Here is an 11,630-nt window from a genome sequence, read left to right as displayed (position 1 = left end):
AAAAAAAAAAAAAAAAAAAAAAAAAAAAAAAAAAAAGGAAGTTCATTGTGTCAAAATGTACACCACAATAGCAATGAGGAAACGCAAACACAAACACATCTACAGGTAAGTGGTTGAGGAACAAATGTGGATCTCAGGAGACAGGCTGGAGTTAAAGATATGCACATATTCCATGGTACCAAAAAGCACCATTCGAGCTTCCAAAAGAGGGAAGAAAGCAAGAGTCCTACCCAGCTGTGATGTCTACAAACCACAACAAACAGCATGACACCATGGAGATAACCTGGATGGTTACTGTCTAACTGGAAATAATTGTCTAATTGAACATAACACCGTCTCAACAAGAGAGAAACCATGCTTGCTACTGGCAATCTAGCTAAGTACTCAGTTCTTGTGAAGTCATAGTAATTGATGGAGAACCACCATAATCACTAAGAACAATCTATAAATGTCTGTCCTTATATGCACAGATTAAGTGCAGCCTTCATCCCTCACCAAGGAAACTTCCCTTTGCAACCAAGACCACTACAGAAAACCACAAAAACTCAAAATGCAGAGTCGTGGAGCCCAGACCCAATGGATACATCTATAAAACACACCTAAAGTTCAGGAGCATTGAGGAAGAGAAGCAGAAAGACAGTAAGAGCCAGAAGATCAGAACATTTGCTGTTAGCTTGTGTCTCCTAGTAAGATCAGAAGCTACATCCATGAAGCCTCTCCAACGTGAATGCCCAAACATGAGCTGAACGAGGATGACACTAATGGACATGCCAAACTGGACTGAGAAAAGCCCAGAACTATAGGCAACTAAGGAAAGCTGGGACCGGGAAAGTTAGTCCTCTCCCCAGAGAAGAACACACGCACTGGCTGTCCAGTGCCAAACAATCAGCCCTGAAAATATACACACATGTAACATTATACAAACTCAAGTTATATTCAGGAATATATACATATATATAGTGCACATATATGCATGCAACATCAATCAGTTAGAAAAAGAGACTAGAAATTTAAAGAGTATATGGGAAGGTTTGGAGGCAGGAAAGGAAAGGGAAAAAGATAATGCTCAAGATGCTATGCTGGAATACATTAAAGAATATGACCTTGTCCTCTGACATTACTCAGGAGCTCAGAAGGAAGACAATCTCTGCTTTACAGATGAAGAATCGGAAGGGGTTAAGTAAGTGAACAGATGAAACTGTCACCTGAAATTCTGAACTCAGAAGCTACAGCCTTATTCTGAGCTTCATTAAGTATATTTTTTGAAGGCCTACTTAGCCACTATTTTGTAATGATCTAGAGTTAGAATTGACTCAGACCACAGAAATGAAAAAAAAAGGCTTATAATGTTTTATGAGTTTATTTAATAAACATTGAAAGTAAATGGAGGCCAACAAGTTATCTTAATTTATAAATAGATACTGGTTTTGTATCTTATTCCCACAAAAGCATCTCATTAAGATTTTTAAAAGCATATTCAATTTTTATCTAAGGTGGCATAATTCATCCCTGAGCAAAATATTCTTAAGGATAGCTTATAAATAGTCCACTTAGTAAGAAACAGCCCCACATTTTTACAACTATTTTAATCTTCAGAGTAAACTTCTCTTTACCCATACTTAAGCCCTTCTGAACTTTTAAACACTTAATTTTTTAATAAAATATAAATAACTCATCTGGTATTTCCTTTTACTAAGACAAGGGTCTCATTACAAAGCCCTTACTGACCTGGAACTCTCTATGTAGATCAGGCTGGTCTCAGACCCACGAAGATCTGGTTTCCTCTGCTTCTCAAGTTCTGAGATTAAAGATGTATACTCCCTTTACAAATGAAATATTTTAAAGCTTGATATATACAGATTAAGTATCCCTTATTCAAATTGCATAGGAACAAAAGTACAGGACTTTTTTCAGATTTTGAAATAGCTACATATAGTGAAATATCTTAGACCTGGGTCTAAATGTAAAATCCCCTTATGTTTAATATGTAACTTACATGCCTGTATTGAGTATTAAGTATTCAGCTGAATAATACCTGCATACCACTGACCCCTGAAGGGACAATTAGGTGCAGAATTCTTTGTGTCATGTTGATGTTCAGAGATTTACATCTGGACCATTTAAATTTTTCAGATAAAGGATGCTCAACCTATACTATTTTTGTAGAAATCAGTTACTCTTAAAAGGAAAATGACTTTAAAATTAGGGAGACTTCTCAGTCTGCAAAGTTACTTGCTACAGACAAGTATGAAGACCTCAATTCAAATCCCTAGCAACTGTGTTAAAAGCTGGGTATCAATGGTGTGTGTTCATAATCCTAACTTGGAGGCAGGAGTTATGCAGAGACCATGGAAAGGTGTTGCTTACTGGCTTGCTTCCCATGGCTTGCTCAGCCTGCTTTCTTATAGAACCTAGGACAACCAGCCCAGGAATGACACCACCCACCACAGGCTGAGCCCTCCCCCACTGATCACTTATTGAGAAAATGCCTTACTGCTGGATCTCATGGAGGAGGCATTTTCTCAGCTGAGGCTCCTTCCTCTCTGATAACTCTAACTTATGTCAAGTTGAAACAAAAAAACCAGCCAGCAGTGACAGAAAAAAGAGGCTAGGTAATTTAGGATGGGAATGTTAGTAGCACCTCACTGCAGCCTACCATCCTATTAGTACACAACAGTCTCCCTAGACAGCTTCCTAAATGCCAGCCAAAACTCTACCCTGACTGCAAACAAAAGACTTTTGAAGAAGTCAATGAAAACCCATTCTAGCCAATCAAACATTTGTCTGAGCCTAATAAACTCCTACAATGAAGGTTTTTGTTTGAAGCTGAGTGCAGTGGTTCATGTTGTAACCCCAGTACTTTGAAGCTGAAGTAAGGATTTCTACAAGTTTGAGGCTAGCCTGTTCTTTACAGTGAGTTCTAGGTTGGTTATGCTACAGTAAATAATAATAACAATAATAGTAATAATAATAAATTAATAAGTTTGATCCAAAGATTACAAGAAAATCTGATCTTTAAAAACAGTTCACTCACAACACAAATAGATGCCTTAAAAAAAATATATGATGATACATCAAACCTACAATTCATGACTACTGATGATTCCACCACCCCAAGGAAAATAAGAATATCAATGTCCTCTTCAAAATTCATGAACTCCAGGAATATAATCAACAAAACAATATCAAACCTGAGGTGTCACACAAAGTACAAACTACCAAAGGAAAGGAACAGCCAACATGACAGAATGTGTGGTGACAGTTCCACTACCCTCACCTGAGAGAAGGGCAGCCCCATGGGCAAGTGTCGAATTCAAATCAGACACTACAAAGTTAATCTAATGACTGCCAAAGGACGGATGGAGTGAGAATTTTGGTTTCTTTAAAAACCAAGTAATGTTATGTGAACATGTTTTTGTTTTAATCCCAGGTGTGTGATATGGGACTGCTTCAGATTGTCCACAGCCACTAACTATGATTTCTCTCTTGCTCTAGAAGTGTGTTTTTGCCAGCTGTAAATAGTCTATGTTTGGAATTCTGGGGACTCTTGAGAGAGTGTAAATGTGAGTGCCCCAAGAGCCTGTGGTGGCAGCTGCTGGTTCTGCTGCTGTTTTTGCTATTGTTGGATTGCTGGTTCCTGGATCCTGGATTTCTGGTTGCTGGCTAGACATATTCTAACCATGAAGATTGGACTTGCCCAGAAGAACTTGATGCCCTTATTTAGCAGGAAGTAGTCTAAAGAGGTCTATGCCCCTTTCCCCCTCTAACCTTCTTTCTCGACTACCTAGAGTTAGGGGGCTTGAAAGGGACTAGGGTGGAGAAGGGTAGTAGATATAAGAACCCAATAAAGCAGCCCAAAAAGTATGACTACAGATGAATTTTGAAAATAAAACATTTTAAGAAAATCTATAAAACCAAACTATTAACAGCTAGTCTACAGTGAGAGAAAAAAAAAACTGCTTCCCAGCACCATCTACTATCATCTTTATTACCTAGCAAATGAGACTTTACAAACTAACCTAGTAAGCTGTCCCTTTATACTTTCTATATATGCAATTTTTATCTCCCTTCATTTCTGTTTTTTTTTTTGTTTGTTTTTCCCTATGAATGAGGAAAAGGTGAATTATCAAATGTTTCAGTTAACAAAATTTACTTTGTTACCAAATGTAAGAGATCTTGCAAAAGTTAACCACTTGGGCGCTAGAGAGAAAGGTTCAGTGCTTAAGAGCACTTGCTGCTCTTGCAGAGCAATTAAGTCCTGATCCCAGTATTCATACCTGGCAGCTTACAACCACATGTAAACCCAGGTCCAGAGAATCCCAACACCCTCTTATAGCCTCTGCTGGCAGACACACACACACACACACACACACACACACACACACACACACACAGTTCACATCCACACATACACATAAGAATAAATAAATCTTTAAAAAAGAAGGCTAACTACCTGTTAATGGTATCAAAAGCATTTTCTCTATACGTAATTTCAATTAGGAGGAATCCTGAGTTACATTTCTATATTGCATAATCTTATCTACTGGTTTCCAAAATATTTTTCTTGATAAAGTTCATTTTGATCACCACCCTTTTATCCTATCTTCCTTCTCTCACCCTGGTGTGGATGGAACAAGCACAACCCAGGCATACTTTATACAACAAATGTTTAAAAATCAAACTACAGGGCTGGAGAGATGACTCAGAGGTTAAAAGCACTGACTTCTTTTCCAAAGGTCCTGAGTTCAATTCCCAGCAACTACATGGTGGCTCACAACTATCTCTAACAGGATTAGATGTTCTCTTCTGCTGTGTCTCAAGACAGCAACAGTGTACTCACACATAAATAAGTTAATGTTAAAAAAAAAAAAATCAAACTACAGAGAAGTTACTTCATTTCTCACTTGACTCAAGACTAGGCTAGGAGTGGCACCTATTTCAGAATTTGGGGAAGGATAAAATAAGACCCTGATGGATCTGGATCGGGATCTGGATAACTCTTTAATATGTGTTTCTCAACTTGTTTTGTTGTTCTGTGCTAGAGACTGAACCCTGGGCCCTGCAAAGATAAACACAGACTCTATCCCAAGAGACACCTCAGTTCTTTAAAGCCATGCTTCCATACTTTAATAAGGATAACTCATGCCTACTGTATTTTATTACATTTCCCAAATGTAACATTAGACTACTAAATGTAGTTTCAAACTTCAATATCCTTTTTTTTTTTTTTGGATTGGATATTTTCTTTATTTACATTTCAAATGTTTTCCCTTTTCCAGGTCTCCCCTTCAGAAATCCCCCCATCCCATTCCCCTCCCCCTGCCTCTATGAGGGTGCTCCCCAACCACCCACTCGTCCTCCTGCCCTGGCATTCCCCTACACTGGGGCATTAAACACCCTCAGGCCCGAGGGCCTCTCCTCCCACTGATGTCCAACAAACTTCAATATCTTAATAATCAAATACTGACCTCTAAGAAGGGTCAAAAATAATAAAATAAATCATATGTAACTATAAAATACTAGAGGCATTAGAAAGCTATTTGCATTCTAATTTCAGAGTATGAAATTTAACATTCAATAAGCATTAGACTGTGAATATGTTCTGTGCTTCTAATGGCAAATACCAGAATTTGCATGTAAATATTTTCACCCTTCCACTTGAAACTACATTCCTTAAGCAAAATGCAATGCAAATTTTCTTCTACCTTTATGACTTTTACTTGTTTCTTTTCCTCTTCTATCTTTTAACTACATCTTTCAAGTCATCCACACCTTACTTAGGTCAGCTCAATCCTCACTCAGATCTCATCTTCTCCACCAAGCCTTCCAAAACCACTTAAACCACTGCTGACCTTTTCCTCAAAAAACTGAGCGTATCATCTGGAATGTTACACTGTATAAACTATTCTTTGTCATGTTTTCCTGAGTGGAACACAATTGTCCCAACTAGGAAATTTATTCAAAATCAAAGACGAGCAGACCCCTGGATTACATTCACTGAGCTCGTCTTTGTAGTGATGACCACTCAGTACATTGACGAGCTACAATGCAATGTACAACTAAAGACACCCTGACAAAGAGTAGCCAGTAACAAACATGACTAATCAGCCCTGGCACAGATTCTTCCCAGTGTCAATTGCACAGCATCTATACTTTCTCATAATGACACAAAATGGCTCCTCAGAGCAAAAGAGGGCTCAACAGTCAAGAACACTTACTGCTCTTCCAAACAACCCAAGTTCAGTTCCCAGAACTATTAGGTGGCTCACAACCTTCTATAACTCCACCTCTAGGAAATCTAAAGCCCCTGGCCTCTAGAGGAACTTGCACTCATGTGTACAAAGTCATATGAAAACATCATACCTACACGTAATTTAAAGTATCTTTTTAATTTAAAGAAAATGGTTTCTCATGAAAAAACAAAAATTGTACTCTGCAGCACTTAGATCAGACAGCCACTACCTCTTATCTCAAAGTGAGAGCAACAGTGCAGATGTGAAACCAAAGCCCTAGGGAGTGGTGCACCAATGTCATAGTAATCCAGGTTCAGCACCTGGCACAGAAAGCCAGGTTTCCCATGTGAAGCCTCTCCTCAAACTGGGGCTCTGATCACTGCTCTGGGGAAATGGCTGTGAAAAACAAAGTAGTCTTAAATTTAAACATGCTAATTGCTGGAACAGCCCCCCCCCCAAATTCCTAGCTCTCTAAAATGGTCGGTCAAGGAACCAAAAGTTTAAAGAAACTGGGAAAGTGAACGGCTTTCCCTACTCCTCTCAAGAGCCTTCTCTACTCTACACTCTGGTGTTTTCATTGCAGCCTACACTATCAACCAGCATTGACAGATGCAAAATTCCCAAACTCTAGGCCCCATAGTCACCTTTAAAAAAAACTCAGCATGGTAGATCTTGTAGTAGCACTGCCTCCCTGGGTAAATGCACCACCTGGCCATTCACCTTTCTATTCCCCTCAACATGAACCTCTGCTCACCAATTCTCCCTCCTAAACAGCATAATTCTGGCTACCACTTGGGATCTATAAGCTTTTTGAGTTTCATCTCTGTCACCAGAAAAAAACTGGATTAGCCATGTGCCCATTATTTATAAATTAAAATACACATTTTATAGCAATACAATAACATTATACATGATAAATATGCTGAACTTTTAAAAGCTATAAACAGAGAATGCTCTTATAAAATGCTTATACTCTTCCTTACAGCCTATTGAGTTATTTTACATATCCCTTGGGTTAGAAACCCATTTATGCATAAACATATGTGCTTCTATTTCTATAAATTTATATTTGTAATATTTAATATGTACATGCATTTATGTTCATACAGATATGTGCGCTCGTTTGTCTGCTCTCATATGATGTAAACTTGAAGGAGCCTCTTTTCTCATGTATACATTTTATGATGATATACCTGCTAGACACACTGGTAAAGATAATTGTCCTTATCTTCTAAAGCCACACACACACAAATAAAGTTCTCAAACTGAAAAATTGGGGGCTGGAGAGATGGCTCAGCAGGTAAGAGCACCGACTGCTCTTCTGAAGGTCCAGAGTTCAGATCTCAGCAACCACATGGTGGCTTACAACCACCCGTAATGAGATCTGACACCCTCTTCTGGTGCGTCTGAAGACAGCTACAGTATATTATGCCAGAGCGAGCGGGGCCAGCAGAGGTCCTGAGTTCAATTCCCAGCAGCCACACACATGATAGCTCACGGCCATCTGTACAGCTACAGTGTACTCATGTACTCATACACATAAAATAAATAAAGTAAATCTAAAAAAAGAAGAAGAAGAAGAAAAAAAAACCTGTGAAAAACTCACAAAGTACAGTTTTATTCTTTTTCACACAGCTCCTGAAAGTGAGGTACACTGCTCTCACCTGCCTCCCTCCATTTCTAAGGCGTCAGAATCTTGCGGGCTGCCCTTTAGCCTCAGGACGCTTCCCACTGCTGAGACTGTCTACTGCTACTGCCTTAGGTCTGATCCAGAAGACTCGATTACTCTCTTTTATGTGATTACCAACTATTTGACACATAATTAAAAAAATCTGAGAACCTATAACCAAAGTCCCAATAAACAGTAATACAATAGAAAACACTAATCAACTCTGAAACTCACTAATTTGCAGACAAATGGGAAAAGCTTATTTTAACATATTCACAGAATATAATCTTGGAGTCCCTCCATAATGAATCTTCAAATCAACTGGGCTTATTTACACATCAAAAATTTTACATTTAAATTCTGAGAAAAAAAAACAATCCTCTGAAATTTTTACTAGTTTCAACATGCTTATCTCATCACTCTGGTAACAGAGGTACTAATACTAGTACTCATGCATTTACAGAACACTAATAAAATTATTTTCTCCAGACAACATACTATGATACACACCTCCCTCTCTATCTGTAAACCAGGGGATGGGTCTCTGTTAGAAAAATGCTGAACAGTAAAGGAACTACATTAGGCAGAAAGCATTCTGGACAAACATCCGTCAAGTTAGTTAATTGTCCTAATAATAAACAGTGAGGAGAGGTGAGCAGTGTTCATGGAGCTAATCAATACAGAACTACATTTTCATTTAACTGATGTTGATTCAGAACAGATTCAAATTAGGCTGTCCATAAAATTAAAGACAACTGGTGTTAAAAGTACTAAATCCAATTATTTTTCAACTTTGTTGATTCTATACTTTTGCTGTACAGAATACTGAAGATTGTAAACAACCTGGGAGCTGGGGGGAGACAGATGCTCAGTGATTAAGAGTACTGCCTGCTCTTCCAGAGGACCTAGGTTCTATTGCTAGTACCCACATACCAGCTAACAGCCTCCTGTGGATCCTGTTCCAGGGGATCTGACCCCCCACCTCTGGCCTCCACAGGTGCTGCACACACACAGAGCAAACTTAGAAGCAGGCAAATACGCACACACATAAAATAAACAAATGAAAGCCTTAAAAAAAGGAAACAACCTCAAACGGGGAGATAGCTCAACACATGAAAATGCTTACCCAAGCTGGGTAACCTGAATTCAATCCCAGCAATCTACATGACAGTGGAAGAAAAAGAGACCTCACAAATGTATCCTCTGACCTCCACACATGCATACATCCCCACATGCAAATAATTATAAATTAAAATTAAAGAAACCACCTTAATACTGAACTCCATGTCCTCAACAACAGATTCTTCAACTGTAGACCTGTAAACTCAACAGATAAGCTCAAAATTGCTTTCTACTCACATGAGAACCAGCATCCTAGCATCTCCTACTCTCCCCCAAGTGCCTATATACAATATACCAGTGACCAGTGTTTCATCTGTTTTCTATTTGTCATTCTATCATCTTTGGTCATAAACCATAGTTGAATGAGTCAAAATTCCTCATACACATGGATATCATATCATACTAAGATTCTCACACCAGTCCTTCCCATCCGGCCTTGATGTCCATCAGTATGCAAGAGGTAACTTTCAACTAAAATTTCTTAGTCCATTCTATAGGTTATCTAGGATATGACCTCCTGAACGGCTGTGTGTGCTTTAAAAAAGAAATCTAATCCAAATTCATCTAACATTTATTTCTGTCCTATGCAAGCAACAGCCACCACCAAAAACAACAACAACAACAACAAAAAAAAAAAAAAAAAAAAAAAAAAAAAAAAAAAAAAAACCATAGTCATACTACCCTCTTCATACCCAAGTGGAATGGCATATCCAGGAAACCTTCCTAATACTACCAAAACATTCTGAGAAGTTTGCAGATTTTTTTTTTTAACGTAGCCAGGAGCAAAGAAAAGTTATATGAAGCACTGTTGTCTACGTTGTGGTTTTACATTTCACTACCTACTGTGTCCTTTTCTTTTTTTGAGGCAAGATCTTACTACAAAGTCCAGACTGGCTTTGCCCAGGATTCTTCTTGCCCTATATAATGCCTTCTTTATTTTACATTACTAAGGTTACTTAAAAGTTCAAGCACAGGCTCTGGAGGTGAGCCCATGAACTCTCCAAATTACTTAAAATCGTTTTTTTTTTTTCACTTGTAAAATGAGATAAGCAATCTCAGTACCACCACGGATCAGGATCAGGATCAGGATCAGGGTTCTGCAGTGAGGTCAGTACATGTAAACCCAAGCTGGGAGCTGGGTCTGACCCTCGCGTCACAAGAATTACTATCATTAAAGTAAGAACTCCTTTTCTCTTTTAAAGAGGAGGAAACGGAAATAGTATAATTTATTACTCGTTTTACCCCTGAGTACTACTAGGTTTCAAATTAAAAGTTCAAATTCACTGTGGCATTTTCGGGGATCAGCGCGGTCATTAACCCAGCCTGTCACTAGGAGGCACGAGAAAGGGCAGGCAGCCACACTACACGAGGCCTCGGGTGGGCACCGCCTCGCGCGCGGATCACGGGCGCCGCGGCCTGGTTCCCAGGGTCGCGCGCCGCGCTCGGGAAAGGCGCCCACTGGGCACCGACGGACGGAACCCCTCTGAGGTCAGCGGCACCGAGATCCCTGTTATATCCACCCTTGCCCCGCCACGCCCCGGTGTGACAGACCGGGCTCGCGACTCTCCCTTAGACAAGGCCAGGCGGGGCGGGGAGCCGCAGCTCGACCGAGGCCCTGCGCCGCGGTCCCTAAAAGTGGACTCCGCCCGGCCCAGGCCGCAGACACACTCCTCGTTAGCCCTAGTGGCCCGGAGCCCACGCCCGCACGTCCACACGCCCGCGGCCTTACCTTTTCTCAGCGCCCGCCCGACACGCGGGCGGCCCGGGCTCCGCGGCGTTCCGCCTCTCGGAGGGTCTCGGGTCGGTGTCGGCGGGGACCTCGGCCCTTCGGAGGGTCTCGGGCCGGCGTCGGCGGGCCTCGGCTTCTCGGAGGGTCTCGGGTAGCGTCAGCGGGCCTCGGCCGCTCCGCCGGTCTCAGCGGCTTGTCGGTGAGTGGGCGGAGTCTCGTCCCGCCCGTCCCTGAGGAAGCAGCTCGGCCCCGCCCCCCGCCGCGAAGCTCTTTCTCCCGGGCTGCCCGGCTTTTCTTTCCCTCCGGAAACACATTCCTCCGCGCCGCGTCAGCCGCGCCTGCAAGGGAGGGGGAGGCGGCAGGAAGAAGGAAGGTGGGGCAGGGTGCAGACAAAGGAGCTCGGTCCTTCGGCGCTTTCTGCCTAGGGTGCGGCGCTGAACCACCGAGGTCCCTGGCCGCCGGGCGGGAAAGCCCAGCCGCGGTCTGGGTCCCGTCCCTGGGATCCCGAGCCAGACCTCTCTGTGAGCTGAGGGGCAAGAAGGATGGGGTGTTCTGCAGGCAGCACTCGGACCCTCCCCGTCACCCTAAGATTGCAGACTCCCACTCCAACCCCTGCTGTGCCACCCTGCCCTCCTGGGCGCTGCTTTTGCTCAGTTTTCTATCTGGGTGGCCAAATACAAAAAGGAAAAAAAAAAATGTTATGTTTGCGGACTTATTTTCTCTTTTCTGGGAAAAGAATTGAAAAGTAGGTAGCCCGTCTCAGAAAAACTAAATGAGAAGCTTGAAACTTGGACTTGCCTCGTCATACTGAAAACTGTGATAGCAGGTGCCATCAGCTTACCCGAATAGTGTGGGCTGCCAGGAGGAGCAGGGCGCC

General features: G+C 41.5%; 1 protein-coding gene across 1 annotated transcript in view; it reads right to left on the bottom strand.

Moving 5' to 3' along the window:
• Positions 1-11,058, bottom strand: part of Itgb1 (integrin subunit beta 1) — a 48,908-nt gene extending 37,850 nt beyond the window's left edge. Inside the window, exon 1 of the mRNA XM_031341887.1 lies at positions 10,754-11,058. The gene's annotated coding sequence lies outside the window, so the exon portion shown is untranslated. The remainder of the gene's footprint in view (positions 1-10,753) is intronic.
• Positions 11,059-11,630: the final 572 nt, after the last annotated feature.

Source organism: Mastomys coucha, unplaced genomic scaffold (assembly GCF_008632895.1).
Source record: "Mastomys coucha isolate ucsf_1 unplaced genomic scaffold, UCSF_Mcou_1 pScaffold22, whole genome shotgun sequence".
Taxonomy (NCBI): domain Eukaryota; kingdom Metazoa; phylum Chordata; class Mammalia; order Rodentia; family Muridae; genus Mastomys; species Mastomys coucha.
Note: the sequence above shows the minus strand (reverse complement) of the source record. Positions and strands in the feature narration are given on the sequence as shown.